At 37.1% G+C, this 17,809-nt stretch overlaps 1 long non-coding RNA gene across 5 annotated transcripts in view; it reads left to right on the forward strand.

The window, feature by feature from the left end:
- Positions 1-17,809, forward strand: part of LOC140696911 (uncharacterized) — a 284,041-nt gene that overhangs the window by 236,377 nt on the left and 29,855 nt on the right. The window lies entirely within an intron of this gene.

Below are 17,809 nucleotides of genomic sequence, written 5' to 3' on the forward strand. Positions count from 1 at the left end.
ATTGAGCTTTAATTTTATTCTGAAAAAAGTATGCTTCATTTTTTTAAGAAATTCATTGGCTGAAGCCCTGAGCAATAATCCTGTGAAGTTATGCTCGTAGCTGTTGTGAAAAATGTCTGCCCCCAGCTTCTTTTTGTCCAAATCCATTTTTAGCTAAACAAGTCTTCATCGGGATGAAAATCTGCATACTGGGTGCTTTATCATCACTGTCTCCAAATTCCTAAAAGTGCCTTTCATCACTGTTAGTTTATATGGGAAATTCCTAAGAAGATCATTCTGGAAATTCAAACACCCAAAAGGGACATATCTACAAATAGAGACAAACAAAACAGGCACTCACCTTTCCTTCCTTCCCTGTCTTTCCTCTCTTTCCTCTCTTCCCTCTCTCCTCTCTCTCCCTTTCCCTCTCTCTCTGTCTTCCCCCCCCCTCTCTCTCCCTCTCCCCTCACCTCCTCTCTTCCAGAATACTGTGTGCTATTGTGTTGTCTAGAAGGAAGAAATTTACCTCTGCCCTTTTAGGTTATTTTGACTCATCAAAGAATTAAATTGACATGAGATAGATTAACAGGAGAAAATCAAACAAAATTGTAATAACATCTATACAGGGAGAGACCCAGAAAAACTGAGTATTTCACCAAAATGGTTGAAACTTTTACCTTAAGTACCATCTTCAGCTAAAAACAAAAGAGAATGTTAGGAGTAGTGATTCAGGACTTCAGAGGAGAGGAAGGCAATTGTCATGGAGATGGAAAAGCAAATGTTTGGTAAAGAAATTTTCCCCAGGCCATGCAAAGACAATGGGACACAGAGGAATTTAACAGACTTGCTAGGTTCCTCCTAGTTCATTCTACAGATACCTACAATGATAGCTCCCTCCCTGGAACAGGTTCTCTGTCCGCATTCTTTAGGCAGTTAGGGGAAAGGTCAAAGTTTCTTCCAGAGGCTTTTGGGCCTTGATTGTCTTCAGCTTGAAGTAATCTGTATGCCAAAGTGACATTTTGTTCCCCTAACAGTGTCTTCTAAATGCAGTCAGAAGGAAAGGATGGAGCTCCAAGGAATAAGAGCAGTACCATCTAGCCAACCAGTACTTTAGGAATAGCAGGAGTTTGAGGGCCAACCTTTTTGGATTACCTACTAGGCTAAACTTCTTTGAGAACTATTTTGCCTAGTCAAAGATAAAGCTCTGTGGGATAAATAAGCTAAATCTGTCTGGGCTGATTTCACTGGGAAAGGGATTTGAACTGGATCCAGAGATATCAGTAGGATTTTGATAAAAAGGAAAAGGTAGGCAATCTTATAGAGAAGAAACATTTTCAAATGCAAAGAAGAATAGAGAAATTTCATAAAATTCAGTGCTTGTATGTGTGGTGCTGAGTGGCAGGAGATGAGATGGCATCCAATCAGGAAGGATTTATTTGGGATTAGCAAAGAATTGCAGTTCAGGGTTTGCAACAATAGCAAGCCATATGCAAGTTCCTGCACAGGGGAGAAGGAGAACTCTTTTTAGAGGGGAAAAGGAAGTCAGGAGGTCTACAGTAAACAGAGTCCCTGGCTTGTCATTGGCTGACTTGTTGCTAGGGAAGAAGAGGTCTTTCTTCTTCCTGTTGGCCTCTGCTGTTGCTGCATGAGAGCTACCCTGCTGACACCCCAACTCGATTTAATAGAGGTTTATGTTTATTAATTTTTTTCTGAATTCAACACATTTTTAACATTCCATTGATTTAACGTAAGGATGTAAAACGGATATTTCAATTTTAAGATTCTGATATTCGAGTCTCACTTCCATCTTTGACCTTACAGAAACTTTGCCAATACATTGGATGAATGCTTGCAAAAATGTTTTAAAGAACTCCATCAAATTGAAGGAAATGAAATGTAAGGCATTTTAAAAAGGATAACTTTGCTGAGAGAGGAGGCAGGGTCAGAGTTAACTCATTTTGGAACATGTGCTGACCAGGCTGAGTTGCTTGCTAATCTGGAAGTCTTTCATATAAAAGCTTGTCAGTATTCCACTGCCAGGTTTAAGTTTAATGTGTTGGGTTTTGTTTTGTCTTACTTTATTTTATTTTATTTTTTAATTTAAGTATAGTCAGTTACAATGTGTCAATTTCTGGTGTACAGCACCATGTCCCAGTCATGCAATATACAAACATATATTTGTTTTCATATTCTTTTTCATTAACGATTATTATAAGGTATTGAATATCGTTCCCTGTGCTATACAGAAAAAATTTGGCTTATTTAATCTATTTGTATGTACAGTGGCTAACATTTGCCAATGTCAGACTCCCAAATTTATCCCTTCATACCCCCTTTCCCGTGGTATCCATAAGATCGTTTACTATGTCTGTGAGTCTGTTTCTGTTTTGTAGATGAGTTCATTAGTGTCCTCTTTTTTTCTTTTTTTTCAGATTCTACATTTGAGTGATATATCATATGGTATTTTTCTTTCTCTTTCTGGCTTACTTCCCTTAGAATGATGATCTCTAGGTCCATCCATGTTGCTGCAAATGGCATTATTTTATTCTTTTTTATGGCTAAGTAGTATACCATTGTATAAAAGTACCACAGCTTCTTTCTCCAGTCATATTTTCCCCTTTTGGTCAGTATCTTTCTCTGAAAGCATTGCTAATCAAGACTCAGGTTTTCTGGTATCAGCGGCGTTTTGTCCTGCAGTGCCAAGAATGGACTTTCCTGGGTGTAGTGTCTCATGTCAGAGGGTAAGTGCACAGATTATAAACCTATTGAGGTTACATTTGAGTAACAAGGAGAGGTAGGAAGGACAGTGCTTAGGCACTTTGGATCTAAACTCTATATATTATCAAGATCACAAACAGTGGAGGTCATCTGAAGTGTTACGTTATCTTCAAAGATTTGGCAGCCAACTTACAGCAGGCCTGGTCTGGATACCCTGGGAAAGCTGTCTCATCAGATATTGTCTGCTTCGTTTCCGGGAAATCTTTACTTTCAGGTCACCAGATGATGTGCAGATTCAGTCAGGTCAGTGCTGTTTTTTGATGTGTCACATGAATCCAAAAATCCATTTCCTGGAGTTTGGCAGCACAAGGGTTTATTAGCCATGGGCCTCTCCAGCAAGACTGCAGAGAGTCCTTATGGAGGTATCTTGTCTAATGGATGAAATATCCAGTTTGCAAGGTGTAATGCTTAACATCTTTGTCCCTGAGAGCACATGGGAAAGGTGGCTCTGCTGAGTATCTTTTAGCAACTAGGCCTTTGCAGTGTTGAAATCTCTCTCCTTTTATCAGTTATGGGTTAAAGGAGGCAGGATCCAAGCGCACTGAGCATCCCTTAACTATCTCAAAGGGAGGGAGTTTATGAGTTTATGTGGATCTGAGATTCAGAAGGACCCATGACAATACTTTTGGCCAAAATATTTGGAGGGCCTCTAAAATTTTGCCAGTTGAGTCTTAACAATGCCATTAGTGTGTTTGACTAACCCAGAGGATTGAAGGTGGTAACTGCAGTAAAATTCTTGTAAAAGTGGCCAAATGGAAAAGATCTTTTGAAGCACCTGACCAGTAAAATGGGTTCCTCAGTTACTGTGAAGTTCAAGAGGAGCTCCCTAAGTAGGGATATTTTTCTTTTCCAAAAGGACTTTAGTCACAGAAGAGGCTGTCTGCAAGGGAAGGCTTCAGTCCAGTGTGAAAACATACAGACCACGACTAAAATATATTTATACCCATGAGACAGAGGAAGTTGTCTGAAATCCATTTGCCAGACCTTGATGGTCCATTAGGCAGTTTTAAATGTCCAGGAGCCATATGAACAGCCTTCCTTGGGTTGCATTTCAGATCAATGGGGCGAGTGAGATAGGCAATTTTTGTGATCTTGTTGATGTTTCCCCACCAACGTTGGTTCATGAAGGCTGCCATTCTGTCAGTAGACCAATGGTTTAATGTATATGGTTTAGTGATAAGTAGCAGGAGTTTTAGCGTCTTCAGTAGGACTGGGTTGTTATTTGGTCAGAGATTTCTCTTTTTATCAAACAATAATTGTTAAATTTCCAATCTTGTTCCTTTTAGAGGCCAGTTGTTGGGCTTCTTTAGTCAGTTTTTTTTTTTCTAAGTTATCATTTGGGCAAATATACCACTGGACCATGACAGAGGTTTGGCTGCTGTTGGTTCCTTTAAGGGCAGCATTCTTTGTGGAAATGTCAGCAAGTTGATTCCCCGTAATTTCCACAGAGTCCAGTTTAGAATGCCCCCAGAATCTTAGTAATAGCTAAAACAGCAGGTTAAAGTATTGGATCCAATAGTTCCTGATCATCGGGGCCATTTCTATTTTATTTCCACTGGAAGTAAGGAAGCCATGTTCCTTCCACAACATTCCAAAACCACGAGCTCCTCTGGAAGCCCATTTACTGTCAGGATAAATATTGACAGTTTTGTCCTCGGCTAAAGTACAAACGTGTGTAAGCTCATGTCATTTAACCTGTTGGGCTGAAGTAGCCATATAGGTAAAGCTGTTGCCTCAGCAGTGTCAAAGGGAGTTGCAACAGCACAGTCAGCACAGTATTTGCCATTGTCACATTTTAAATAAGAACCATCAGTGAGCCATGAGAAGTCAGTGTTACTCCAAGAATTTCCTGTAGACCGTCGTAAGGAGGCAGGAGCTGATCTGTCAGTGTTCAGCAGTTGTGAGGGACTTTACCAGTGACAGTGGGGGGAACAGTAGCAGGGTTAAGGAGATTACAGTGTAAAAGAGTTGTGTGAGGAGCAGTTAATAAAAGGAATTCCCTATGCTGTACAGTAAGACCTTGTTGTGTATATTTTATATGTAATAGTTAATGTTTGCTACTCCCAGACTAATTTATCCCTCCCTGTTCTCCCCCCTTGGTAGCCGTAAGTTGGTTTTCTATGTCTGTGAGTCTATTTCTGTTTTGTAAATAAGTTTGTGTCATTTTTTTTAGATTCCATGTAATAGTGATACCATATGGTATTTGTCTTTTTCTAACTTACTTTGGTTAGTATGATAATCTCTAGATCCATCCCTGCTGCTGCAAATGGCATTATTTTATTTTTTTTATGGCTGATTAGTATTCTATTGTGTATATGTACGTATGTGTGTGTGTATATACATATGTGTGTGTGTGTGTGTGTGTGTGTGTGTGTATGCTTCCACATCTTGGCTGCTGTAAATAGTACTGCTGTGAACTTTGAGGGTGCATGTGTCTTTTTGAATTAGTTTTCTCCAGATAAATGCCCAGGGGTGGATTGCTGGATCATATGGTAATAGAGGATGCTGAATCATCTATTTTTTAAGGAAATCAAGAATCATCTAGTTTTTTAAGGAATCTCCATTCTATTTTCCTTAGTAACTGTACCATCTTTTTTTAATTGTTTGCCTCAGTTAATCTTAAAATCTTATTTTGCAGAGAGGCAATCTTAGACTCCTGATAACATTTGGAAGCCTTGAAATACCAATCAAAATAGGTATTCCATTCAGTTCTGGAAATTGTAGAACTGTGATAATTCATTTTAAGAAAGTAAGTTTGGAGATTTCGAAAGTTCCAATGTGGTCATTGATATTCTACATTGCCTTTGCTCTGGTTGGTCCACTTAGTAAGAAATGCACATGAGCAAGGATCAGTTTTCATACATAAAATCAACCAGAGTTCCTGTGGGGAGGAGAAGAAGGGGCACATCATCAAAATATTTAGACATCTGGGATCCCATTTCCCAAGGGTTTGTCTCTGGAATAAAAGAATAATTTTCAAATAGTCTGAACAGCTTACAGCTAAAACAATGTAAACAGCTCAAATAGCTCAAACCACCTGCAGGCTCAGTACTAGCCAGTTCTAAGGGAACAGCTTGATCCCAGAGGAGCCAGGCCGACGGCTCCTTAGCTCATTTCCCGTAGGACAGCCCCTGTTCCCGAAGGAATAGGCCAAAGGTTGAACCAGTCCAGTTGGAACAGTCTGATTTCACACCAGACCAAAATGCCAGGCGATTACTTGGATACAGAATAAGATCTTAACCAGAAGAAAAAAAGAAACCTTAAAATAAATCTTGAATAAAGCCTAGAGAACTTCAAAATACAAAAAGGGCATAAGGTCAGACCCAGGAGAAAGATGCACCTTCAAACTCCAAGGCCAGCAAGAAAAGCAGTGAACAACTGTGAACTCAGTGTGGATAAAACACCTGTTTATACACCAGGCCCTGAGTTGAGGGGGTCTGCTCTGGATTCTTGAATAGGCCACCAAAATGTTGACCTAAAATAGACTGCCAGTTATTTCTCCAGGGAAAAAAAAAACAAACTTTATTCAGGATTAGCATACAACTGCAGTTCAGGGTCTGCAACCACAGTGAGTCATGTGCAAGTCCCCAACTCTGCAAGGAAAGGAGAAGTCTTACACAGAACAGAAAAGGAAATTTAGAGGACTATAATAAACAAGAGTCCATGGCTTTTCATCAGCAGAATTGTTGCCTGGAAAGAAGAGGAGTCTTCCTCTTGGGCTCTGCTGTCATTACAGAGCCTGAGAGCTCCCCCTTCTGTCTCTGGACTCTATTTGAGGTTTTTGTCTGTTAGTTTTTTACGAAAGAAATCACTGGCTTCTCTCTCACGCGGCCCTCAAATCTCTTGCGGATGCCTCTGTTTTTGCTGAGTCCATTGGGAACCCAGCCCACAATAGAGCTCAGAGAGCGTGATTTGCATCGTCACTCTGCCAACAATCTGGACGGAGAATTGGGAGGTCGTTTGTCTTGGGCTCCTCTTTCTTCTCGCACTGTACTGTTTTCCAAGATGATGCCACTCACGCTTTGGCATCTGGACCATTTCTACAACCAATTTTTAGTGCAGATCTCCAGGTGAGTCCTCTCCTTTGAGCCACAGTCCTGTACATGGTAGAAACAGGATATTATATACTTCATATCACATTTGTAACCACTTTCATCTGTACTTTATTAATTTTTTTAAACAACTGTCAACAAAAAGTCTCAGACAAGTGGAAAATTTTTCTTTTCCTACCACTGGAAAGAAAAAGACTGTTCTGTGTCATAACACTAGTTAGTATAAAGTCATAAATTGAGATTATTCAATTCTAAGATCTATGGATTAATCTACATACTCTGTTCCGTGCAGCAATGTGTGCAGAGTTTGTGCCTGTATTGTCTTTTGTTTGTATCTTGCCCTTGCAAATATTGTTGGTTAAGTGAAAGTCTTTTTAGGTACCTGGAAGCCAAAAATAATTTCTCTGTCTTATACAATATAAAAGTAACTTTTATAATTACTTGTAATATTTATATTATTTTTTAATTAAACATAGAACTACCATATTATCCAGCAATTCCACTTCTGGGTATTTATTGCAAGGAAAAGAAAATAATAACTCAAACAGATGTATGCACTGCCAGGTTCACTGCAGCATTATTTACAATAGCCAAGACATGAAAACAACTTAAGTGGCCAGTTAAAAGAATAAAGAAAATACATACATTTATACCATTTATATACACACATACACATAAATATACCATACACACACAATGGAATATTATTCCACCATAAAAAGAAGAAAATCATCATTTGCAACAACACGGATGGACCTTGAGAGCATTATGATAAGTGAAATAAGTCAGACAGAGAAAGACAGATATTGCAGGATCTCATATATGTAGAATCTAAAAAACAAAACTAAAAAACCTGAACGCATACATACAGAGAACAGAATGGTGTTTTCCAGAGGGGAAGCTGGTTGAAGGGTGAGAGAAATAAGTGAAGGTGGTGAAAAGTACAAACTGCCAGTTATAAAATAAGTCATGGGGATGTAATGTACATCATGGTGGTGATGGATAGATAGTAACTAGACTTACTGTGATGGTTACTTTGCAATATATACATTTTCAAATCATATTGTACACCTGAAAATAATATAATATTATATGTCAGTTTTATCTCAATGAGAAAAAAAATCAAGTTTCTAGTTGTCCAGTTGACATTTCTTCTTGGAAGTCTTAATCATAGCTTAGACATAATACATTCTAAAAGTTAATCCATTGTCTTCTCCACAAGCACGTCTTTTTCTAAACATTTTAAAATTATTTTCTATTGCTCTTGAAATTAAGATCAAAACCCTTACATGCCTTTAATGCACCATGTTACCTCTCAAGTCTTACCTTGATCTGGTTACAAACTTGATTAAGTTTCTTCAGTAATATTAGTGTGCTTCTTTTGTTCAAGCTCACCATATTTCCTGTAGCTTCAGACAATAGCTTTGCAAAGGCTTTCGCTTAGTCTCCTTTTCCCTGCTCTTTACCCATTGCCTTAGTTAACTTGTACTAATCTTTCAGATCGCTCCGCAAAATTTTTCTCATTTCTCTAAAATCTCTGCTTGAAATAAAAAACTTTATATGTTTTCTTTCATGGTAATTATCAGTTTTAATTAAATTTTTATCTGATAATGTTTCTTCTCTCCTTCAAAAATATAATCTATATGAAGGCTGAGTTTAATGTATTGAATCTCAGTAAACTAGTAAAGTAATTATCACTTAATAAAAATATTAAATGCATGAAAAAATTAATGAATAGTGTATATGACTGAGTCAGTAAGTTCTGGCCCTTGGTCGACACAGCTATCATCTCAAGCAGAATGATGAATGGTTTCTGATAGCATCTTTTTTTCTTGTTGGTTTATTTGTTATGAATTCCTGAGTTATTCCAGATAGTTAAGTTTGCTGGAATTCTGATTCTGTGAGCTCAACATATACTCAAAGTATCAGTTTCTAAGTCATTATCCTGTCAAATAGTATAATAGTATTGTTTCTTTAATTATAAATCAACTCAGGTTAAAAGAATGAGAAGTCTTACCTATATAAATATGCTCAACATACAGCTACAAGTATATTGATGATGTCTATCTATTTAGCTTTGATGGCTACTGAATTTAAATATGATCCTACATTTTGCTTCTATATAACCACTACTTGATCAATCACACAGTAAAAAAAAGCTTGTTATAAAATTACATTATGGACTAAATCTTCAGCTACCTAAGTGAAACAAAGATTTGGAAAAATATCCATATAATTCATAAATCAATACATTTTGGAATTGGAAGGTATATCATAAATGTGTACCTTGTTCACCTTGTAGATGAGGAAAATGAGATCTGTGAGTAGTTGAATACCTTGCCCAAAGTCACCCAACTGTCTAATAACAGGTGTCTAGAACCAAAATTTCTAATTCTTAGTCTTTGGCTCTTTCTGCTGGATATTATCTTTTATCTAAAGTTGTATTTGTGCCAGAACCACATAGATACTTGCCTCAATTCACTCTACCAGTTCTTGAAGCCATGATAATTGCCTTTCTTATGTTTAGAACAAAGATTTACCCATTTGGTATACAAAACTGTAATCAGCAATTGTTAGATACACCTTAACTTCAGACCTATTAAGCTATTTTATAAAAAATACCTAGTTGATTTATCAATTTTCAGCATACCTTTAGAGTAGATTTTTTTTAAATGTGAATTTAGTGCTTAATAAGGGAGAAAGCACAAGTTTTCTGTCTTCAAGTACAGAACCCCTGAAAGAACTGAGTGTCAGCTACATTTAGCTAATAAGATGACTTTGCAGGGCATTTTACATGAGATGTATAGAATGGGTATAGGTATGGGAAAACTAGAATGGGGTATATAGAATGAGAGAAGAAATGAAATCACGATATATCCAAAAAGCAACATGCTTCTATGATTGATAATAAAATTGCTAGAACAACAATTCATTGTGCAAGTTAGTTTGCTTTCCTGTGTAATGAAGTGGTTCAGGTTACATCTAGAGCTTTCTTTTCTCTCAAAACTTTTCTTTTATCTTTCTTTTCATGTATGATTTTTAAGTAGATGGGTAGGATATCCAAGAAACTAGAACTAGATGGAAAATTCTGGAATGAGAAATAATAGCTTTAAAATATTTTGATATATTATTTTGCTTTTTGCCTAGTTTTTATAGCCCTCTCATATAATTGACCACTAAATGCAATGACTATAACATTCTTCAGGTACAGAGAAATAAGTCTGGTGATTAGATTAATATACTGTACCAGAGTTTATTTATTCGGCAGTAATGGAAGCAGTAGGCATGAGGTTGTTGAGTTATACCACACAGTGGTTAAAGAGACACTGTACCCATAAAAAAAGAAACCAAGCGTATTTTCTGCTTCCTGTAGGTGAAAACCAATAGCAGGTGATTCACTGGTAACAGATCTCTTTCCCTAAGCCTTGTTAGATACTCAGTAATTCACAACTGTATATTTTGAGTAACAGGCAACAAGACTAAAACAGCAAGTGTTTCATTTGTTTTCTAGCCTGAGTCAAAACTAAGCAGCTCCACGCTGGCATAGCTTTGTAAAGAAACCTCTAACTTATATTGCTTCCCAAGGAGTCTGGAACTCCCTATGGATAACTGGGGTTTTGACATATAAAGAGAAAGACCTTATTGTCAAAGCTGGGGAGTCAAGCCTTCATTTTATAAATCAAATCAAACTTCAGAGTTTTCTTGGGAAATACATAAAGTGCTTTACATTTCCGAAGTATACCATGGTTTTATTTTAAGAAGAGCTCTATAATGTTTTCTGGAATATTCCACATGCTGCTTTCCTTGCAGGCAATCTTAAAGGTCCTGTGTGTGCATGTGCATGTGATATTTATAAACAAGCAAACAGGTAGTGTTATGTGTGGGTGGGGGGATGAATGAGTGGATGGATGATAAGCAGGCTCACAAGGCTTTGGGATTTGACTCCGTGTGGTGATGGTGGGTGTTAATGGTTCCTATTGTCTCCTGTGATATTTGTGCCTGTGTTGGATCTCAGGCTCCTAGTGCCACTTGAGCTGCCCAAGGGCACATGTCTATACTGGAGCAGGCATTTGGAGAGAGAAGGCTCAGTGAAATTACAGAGGTTATCTCTCAAACGTGGTAGATACAGATTTCCTGATGCAAATTTGAGCTTCGTCATTTCTAACTGCGTGATCTTAGCCAAGTTACTTGACCTTCTAGGCCTCTGTGTCTTCAGCCAGGTTAAGTAAATAGGCCCCGGGAGAGAGAATAATGTGACTAGATGAAGGACTTTGTTGGTGGTTGACAGCAAATGTTTCCTGTGGAAGGTGGAATACACCTTCCAAAGTTTGTCTCAGAAATGCCAGGAGCTGCACATTTTTTACGTACAGTTCGGATTCTAAATCCAAACAGAGAGTAATTAACATTTTTATTCTGGAAAATTTGGGGATAGCGTTTTCTGAACACCTCCCATCACACTGTCTGGGATTCTTTCATCCAAGTCTAAAAGTGACCACAAGGAAGAAACACTTACCACGTGTCCTGTGAGGCTCGGGGCTGACATCTTGCTTCATGTCTAAGAATGTGCTTTTTAACATCATGTATATTTATTGCTGTCCTTTCCTCTAATTAGGACTTGGAACTAGCCCCTGTTCAAGTAGAGGAAGCCTTAGCAAGGCAGTAAAACTCACCTTACTGTCCCATGCTCCAGTTCTTTTATTAAACTCTTTCCTCTCTGCATCTTTGCTCCCTTATGCCATTCTCACCAATGGCCAGATTGCTGGACACAGTTGCAGCAGTTTGTGCGCTGCTCATAGAGACCTGCCTAGGGGGTAGCTGAAGACAGAAATCCAGCCTGCGTGCTTCCTGCCAAGCAGTGTTCGCAGAAGGGTGGGCATGTTTTTCCAAATTACACAATTGGGCAGAAGTAGGTCATAAGGCAGTCTAAACATCTTTGTACACTGATTGTGGGAGAGAATGACCAACAAATAAGATTTCAAAATGAAAATTAAAAATAAATCTAAAATTCCAAAGGCTAAAAAGAGGGCTAATATATGTGTGTGTGTGTGTGTGTGTGTGTGTGTGATATACTTTTCCATTCTGTAGAATTACAGATTTTCACTTTTCATTATTCCATTCTGTTTCTCATAAAGAACCAAGTGAGGACTAGAGAAAGACCAAAAATCACAGGCTCATTTTAGCTAAAGCTCAGTCTCCTGGGGCCCCTGCAAAATGTTAATTCTTATACATATCTAGTGTTTGATGAACATCAGCAGTGCTTGTGCAAGTTTCCTGTCAGACCTATGTATATGCTATAATGAAAGTAAAATATTTAAAGCTTTAGCTGGTGAGCTCGCTTCTTGAATTAACTGGTAGGAATCCCATAAAGATACTTCACAAATCCATAAAAAGATGAAAATTAGGCCATTTAATATTTCAAAATATGATATTTGGCTTGCAGATAATAGCCTTTTAATTCAAGCCATGAAATCTCTTGCATAGAATCAAAGACTAATATCTGAAATTTCTTATCTTTGGCTGCATTTTTAGATTTTTGGAGCAGCGGTGGAAAGCATTTTAAGACTAATAGTTCTAGCAAATGGAATTCATCATTTCTACCTCACTCCTTGGTTTACAAGGCACTTTCCTCCAGCTGCAAGTAGACAAGGGAAATTTAACCATAAAACATTGAAAGTCAGACTCAAGCGCTTAACAATTTAATAAAGATTCCTCATGCATTGTTGCCACTTTCATGGTCTGATACAGTGGTTTCAGAAAGAATGGGTTACACTAATGAAGGAAATATACTGACCAAGTTGCATGGGCCCCTTGACTCTATTTCATAATCACTGATTAATGTGAAATGTATTCAAAGCAGAAACTGGCCTTTTGGCTCTGGACCTTTTCTTTTTTGTGCTTTGTGATATAGGTGTGGCAGAAGTGATTTTTGACACTGTTAATCTGCCATTTAACATGGCATTGCGAGACCTGAAAGGCGTCAAAGACTAAGACATTGATTACAGCACAATGACAGGCACTTCGTATTTGGACGATGTATGCTCATCCACATACCTTCAAAAATTAATACAACCAAATTGGTAATGCAACAAAGTATTTCCTTTTAAAGAAAAGTTGCCTTTGAAAGATGGGAGGAAAAACATCTCATCAGTCCTCTGTATGAATCTACTCCTTGTTACTGTGCAAAACCTTGTATCTTCTTGCATTGGTGCTGTTAATCACAGATGGTACTGCCAGTGGAGCATGCACACGTATTCAGTGGATGCAGACAGGAATGTTTTCACTTTCCTGACATATTCTTGGAAGCTGAAAATTAAAAATGTCTAGAATGGCTTTGATTTTTTTTCATGTATATTCCAGAGGAAGATACTGGATACCTTTGAAGAAGCAGTCACATGTGTACCACTTTATAAAGTGTACACATAAAGTTTTGTTTTTCCAGAAGAATGATACTGCTTCCTTCCAGTTGCAATTGTATATTTCTTAAGAAAACTCAAAAGGCATTTGAAATTGTCAAATAATTGAGATTGGGTTTTTCACAAAATTATTTCGTGAGAGAAGTTGGTGCAGTTTATTTTCTTAAAATGTTAATACTAATACTTATATTAATTTAAAACCATTGTAATATTAATAGAAACTGCAAACTAAATGACAGTGTTCAGTTATGAACAATAGATCTTTTAGTAATAGCTCTTGCAAAGCCCATTTATCTCCAGAAATCTGCTCTGATCCTTTAAAAAAAAAAATCTTGAGTTGTGAGTAAATATGGAATGATAGAGATACATGGTACAGAAAAAAGGGAAATAAAGCCATCAGAGTAACCAAGGTCTGGGTAAAGGTCTGGAGTAGCCTAATACCTGGATAAAGTTCTTAGGAGAAAACCAAAATGGACACAAGTAATATTATATGTGCTTTATTATCTGCTGTTTAGTGTTTCATCAGAAAATAATTGATGACATCTTTGTAGTATAATAATCACACAAAAGGAATCATGGTGTATAGGTCACTACCTGAGTACGTAAAAACACATATATACTAAATTTTATTAACTACGAATGTGGTGGAAATAGCTTGAGAACTAGAGTTAGAAGTGGAGTCTGAAGATGTGACAGGGTTGCTGTAATCTCATAAAACTTTAATGGATGATGAGTTGTTTCTTATGAATGAGCAAAGAACGTGGTTTCTTGAGATAGAATCTACTCCTGGTGAAGATACTGTGTAGACTGTTGAAATGACAATAAAGGATTTAGAATAATACACTTCCCAATTTTGAAAGAAATTCTGCTATGGGTAAAATGCTGTCAAACAACATTGCATGCTACAGAGGAATCATTTGTGAAAGGAAGAGTCAATTGATGCGGTAAACTTCACTGTAGTCTTATTTTACGAAATTGTCACAGCCACCTCAAACTTTAGCAACCACCACCCTGATCAGTCAGCAGCCATCAACGTCAGTGCAAGACCTTCCACCATCAAAACGTTATGACTTGTTAAGCAATAAAGTATTTTTTAATTAAGGTCCATTCATTGTTTTTTAGACACAATGCTATTGTGCACTTAATGGACTACAGTATGGTGTAAATATAACCTTTATATGTACTAGGAAACCAGAAAATTTATGTGACTGACTTTATTGCACTGTTTGCTATATTCTTGTAGTCTGGACCTGAACACGCAGTGTCTCCAAGGTACGCCTGGAGTGTACTGGAGGATCTTTTATTGGCACCCAGGCTGCACTTGATATTTTCACTTTAGGTGATTTCAAATTAACACCTGGAGGGAATTCTTTTATTAGGAAAGTTGAAACAAATGAACTAAATAAGAAAAAAAGTAAATATTTATGGTATTGAATATAGATATATTGAATTATTTGGTAGATGTAAAATGTGTTACAATATTTGCAATTATGTGAAGATTTTGTTTAATCACCAGTCTTCCCTTATTAAAGAATTGGAAAACTCATTAGAGACATTGGCAAATGAAAAGAGGATTGGAGTCCTAGCCTCGGTCCCAAACAGTTCTTCTTTTTTATAGTTTATTAGGTTTTACATTTGTTCTTTTCTGTTTAATTACCTTCATTCTAGGGAATTATATTTCTATACTAGATATAAAGATTTCTAGCTGTATTTACTTAAGTAATTCGATAGCGTGAAATGTTTTCTTAACCTATAGCCCTAAAATTGTATTTCTGTTGCTCTCATCCTTTAATGTCTTTGGAAGCAAACTTTTACTAGGCCTGTGACATTTATTCTGACTACTTTTAGAGATGATGACGTCAATGACCCACAGATAACCCAAATTCCAAAGGTCAAATTTGGACTCGGATTGTTTTTTATAATATTTTAAATCTACTTGTCTTTTTAAAATAAGCAATAATAAAAAGAAAATTAGATTTTAAAGTAAGATCAGTTATAATATAGCTGAGCCAAAGCACCTGTTATTGTGCAAGTGAGAATAAAAGTCCAAAATATAATAAGGACTTTAATGATAGTTGAGGATACATTTTTGTCATAAATACAAGTGAAGAAGTAGCTAGACTTGCCATAGGAAATCTTTAATCTATATTGGATAATTAAACACTAGAATCTTAGACAGTTATGCCTAAGTTACTCGGTCATATCCAGTGGTGGCCTGGAGCAGATTCCTTTGGGTTTGCAAGAGCCTATTATGCACATTTCTTTCCAATTCCACATTCAGTGACCTTATATTAGTTGCTTGAAATTGGCTGTGGTGGGAATGTCTGCACCTCAGAAATCAGCAGATACCTCAAATCAGACTTTCTCTCCACTGGAGAGCTGGCTATTAAATTTACTAGCACATACCACTGATAATATCCCCTAAGAAGTGAAGATTGCAATGTATAACTTTTTAAGGCACAATTTGCAGCAGGAACATTGTGCTTGGTGAGATTCTAGAGATCCTACTCCTGTTCTTTTTATTGTGTTCAAAAGAAAGGACAACTGAATGATGACCTTCTTGAGTCCTACTTCCAATCTGCCATCACTTTAACATTTCTGTCTTTCCTTGCCTGATGCCAAGATGTCCTGGATACAAGAGGAAGTTAAGTCTGAGAAAGTAGTATCCATTCAGGCCTGCAAGGATAAAAACTCTTCATAGTAGAAGCCCTTTTCTTCCTCTAACTGCTTCAAATCCTTTTTGGATAGTTAGTTGGATGAGAATCTTAAGAAAAGTAAAGATCTCCTAAAACATAACGTCAAAACCAAGAGTTCCTGGACCCCTGTGAATTCTGTGTCTCAATGCCAGCAGTTATGCTAGGTGGTACACGGGAAAGAGTTAAATCAGCAGGGTTTGGGTGCTCACTGTACAGTAAGGGTTATAATTCAGTGGAATTGGGTTGTTCACACCCTGTACATTCCAAAGAAAGGACTGGCCCTTGACCAGGTCCTGGGAGATAATCTCTAAAACCTTGCGATACCCTGCGTGATGAGAGTATCTTTGTGTAGCCAGGTCGTGAGCCATGCCGGACAGTTTATATTAATAGTATGATTTAGGATGGGGGCCTTGGGCCATGCTCTATTAGTTTGATCTCTGTAGGACTAGAGATTGAGTAACTCATATAAATCCGAAAAATCTCTGTACACTTACAGGTCGGGTGAGTTTCCCTTGTAGGCAGTACTTCCTGTGTGTTGTCGCATGTCATTGCTGGGAGAATTAAGCACTACCTGTGTGACTCCACTGGGAGGGGGCAGCTGGAAGCTTGTGGCTGATCTCTCCCATGCCCTGTTTACCTTTTTTCTTTTGCTGATTTTAATTTCTATGTAATAAACTGTAACTGTGAATTTCTGATTGTGCAGATCCTTCTAGTGAATCGTTGAATCTTAGGGTGGTCTTAGAAAATCTTGACACAAGTGGTGTTCAGGGGAAGGCACTGACCTGGAAGTCAGGAGTCCTTAAGTCTCTTCCTCCCTCTGTCAAGAATATAACTATGACCTGAGGCCATCTGCTCCCTTCGCTAGATTCCAGTTTATCTATATTTTAACCTTTGTGACTTCAAAGTTCAATTCCACAGCGGGTATTCTATGATTCTAAATATGCAAATTACCTATTATGTTTCTGTCAACTGCAAAGACAGTAACATGCTCAAGTCCGGGATCTTTAAAAGTGAGAAAGCATGTGAGAATACTTTAGTGTTAATAGTAAATCTGGTTTATTTTTGTTTGGTTTTGGGGTTTTGGTTTTTTTGTTTTTGTTTTGGTCTCCTTCCAATCATCTGCTTTTCAAAGGTGGCACTACTTTAAAAAAAAAAATCAACAAAATAGCCCCCTGTAAGTATAACAATGTGTTGGACCCTGTGGACGATGGAGATTTTTACATGAAATTACAATTATATTCTTTACTGTCATTATTTGGAACCATGAATTTAAAAATATTAAATTATTGCTCTCAAACATGAAGACTATAAAGCTTTCAGGGGATTGGGAAATGTCTTCCAGAAATACTTTAAAAAATCTCAAAAAAACATTTGTTAGAGTAACTACGCTTGATGGGTAGTAAATAATCTCCTTAGACTCCAGTGCCAGTTTTCTAGGTTTCCATGTTAAATCATTTTTACAGTCTACACTAAGGTAGGGGCAGGTACTTGCTTTTTACATAGCCATCATAAGTCTTGTTAATAATTACTACCTTTTCACCTGCAGAGGCTTCGCATAGTCAAAGAAACAGAACTAGTTTCAACCCCAAGAGACAGAAAAAATATAAAAAATAAAATAGACATCAAACAAACACAGTTATCTAGATCCTTAAATGCAGTGTTTCTAAAATTACTTAATCCTATGAAAGAAAGGCAAGAATGAATAGGAACATCAGAAGTTAAACCAGGCAAAGTTAATTCTACCCGTTGCTCATAAGATGATAATGTTATACGTATAAAAAGCTAGGATTTCTTGGGCTTCAATGATTTAACTATATTTTTGAGTAATGAAAAAAACTGTAGGCTATATCTGACTATCTTTTAATTTTCTTGTTAATAATGATTTTATTTA

Source organism: Vicugna pacos, chromosome 6 (genome assembly GCF_048564905.1).
Source record: "Vicugna pacos chromosome 6, VicPac4, whole genome shotgun sequence".
NCBI lineage: Eukaryota > Metazoa > Chordata > Mammalia > Artiodactyla > Camelidae > Vicugna > Vicugna pacos.